Below are 2,283 nucleotides of genomic sequence, written 5' to 3' on the forward strand. Positions count from 1 at the left end.
ATGATGTCAGAAAATCAGCCTAAAATCTTATCTTATTTCTGTTTGTTACGCACCGGTGATTTGCAATGTTTGTCATCACTTCAAGATGTCTACTAATTCGTGGAAAAGACCTCATTTCCTATACTTGATCCAGGCGTTTAGGGCGCCCTTCCGTTGCTAGGTATATCCAGACGCACACGGCGCCCTTCTTTTTCTACTAATGGCGAAAAACGTTATCACCATAGGGTTATCACTAATCAGAGTCCGGTCATACGACTCTGTGCTTTTGTGTCTGTCATTTTATTGTTTTGATTTATTTATGCTTACTTGTGTGTATCTTATGGATAATGGCAAGGATTTCAACCTCCGCAAAAAGAGGTTATTTATTCAAATTTATGTAACGGTGGCAGAAGTTTTTTTTAGATCCAGTCGTACGCGGCGCCCCTATTGTTTGTATTCCCACCATGCATTTTTTTTCTGTAGAGAACTCTATCTTGCGTTTCTAGTATCTTTGCCTATACTGCTACGAAGATATCCGCTTGTCTTGTGTGTGGAAGTTGACCACTTGCGGTTCGAATAACCTTATTTGCATATCAATGAAGCACACGACATTACAAACTAGAGAAACAATTGAATCCAGTCGCATTTCCAATCTCCTTGTAATTGTCTCAGATTACACTATATAGCCAAGCATTGGATGTCCAAAAAAAGCACATAAAAAAATCTTGACCATGTTCATTTAAATTTATATTTATCAAATATTCTTGCAAATGCCTCCTTATTTTAACATTAACCATTTATTTTTAATATACAATAAATACATTGCAGATGCACGCAGAATGCAAGTAGGATTTTGGGCTTTTGTATATTAAAAATTTTTCACCGCAACAATAATCCATATGAGCACCTTTGTACCTTTTGAATTCATTCAATGTTATCTCCTTCAGTCAAGTATTTAACTAGGCCTCGTGCAATGGTAAGGTGCACTACAAAAATTACTTTTTGCAAACATACTGGTATGGGATCTAAAGTAATTGAAGTCTCGCACGCACTTTCTTGTTTAATAAATATTAAATTTTATAATATTTTTATTAAACTAAATTTTCCAACAACTATTTTGTTCATCTTTCTTTTAAATGGCGTCGGCTTTATGATTACCTTTCAGATAAATACTTACGTTTGGCAGTGGCGTCACGCTGAGGCGCTGAAGGGGTGCGAAGCGCCAGTGCCCCCAGGTACGAGGAGCCCATATATTGAAGTTAAAAATAATTGACATCATGGATCTTTAACAAGGAAATAAAATATATTGTTTCCCTTACTAGATTTTTGATCAGATCATCAGATCAAACTAGCTGCATCAATATCATCAAGAACAAACTGCCAGCCGTGCGCGTGGCAGCTCAGCTGCCACGCGCACGGCTCATGTCAGAGGGATACGTTCGATCGTGGACGGCAGAAATATGCATTCTCATGAAAAAAATCGGGGATGCCCCAGACACTCCCCCACCCCAGGGGAGAGGTTTTTGAACAAAAGTCTTCGCCTGCAAATTTTTGACAAGTATGAGGGCCCCCACAGTCAGCGCCAGGGTCCCAAAAACTCCGTGACGCCACTGACCTTTGGCTCTGACATTTTGATCTTTCGAAAGATTTTTTTTCTACAAGTATATAATATATATATATATAATATATATATATATATATATATATATATATACATATACATATACATATACATATACATATACATATACATATACATATACATATATGCTCTGTCGATAATAGACCATTTGATATTGTAGAGTGTGTTGCTGTCTTTTAACCTCCATACGTATTTGGAGAGTACGGTGCTTTTTCTGTGTTTGGGGGTGTTAAAAGTGTATTTATGGTTTGTGTATCGGGTTTTGAACGGTGTATCAGCCTCCACAAATAAAATCCCCAAAGAAAAATAGAAGCAGGCTAATAATCTGGTACAACCCACAATTCAGCAAAGGGGTGGAAATCTACATCGAAAAATCATTTCTAAACCTGGTAAGAAAACACTTCACGAGTGGCAACATTTTGCACAAGCTGTTCAACAAGAACAATGTCAAAGTCAGCTATAGCTGCTCAAGAAACATGGGCAGTATAATCAGAGCCCATAACAAACAGCTTCTGATTGCTAAGCAAAAACAGCCAGATAAACTCTGCAATTGCAGGAAAAAAGACGAATGTCCACTCTCTGGAAGTTGCCTCACCTCATCCATCATCCACAAAACCACTGTCAACTCAAATGATGACACAAAATGCTACATCGGGCTCACC

The sequence above is a fragment of the Anneissia japonica genome, unplaced genomic scaffold, assembly GCF_011630105.1.
Source record: "Anneissia japonica isolate Jap-2015-1 unplaced genomic scaffold, ASM1163010v1 scaffold1065_len1792383_cov172, whole genome shotgun sequence".
Classification (NCBI taxonomy): Eukaryota; Metazoa; Echinodermata; class Crinoidea; order Comatulida; family Comatulidae; genus Anneissia; species Anneissia japonica.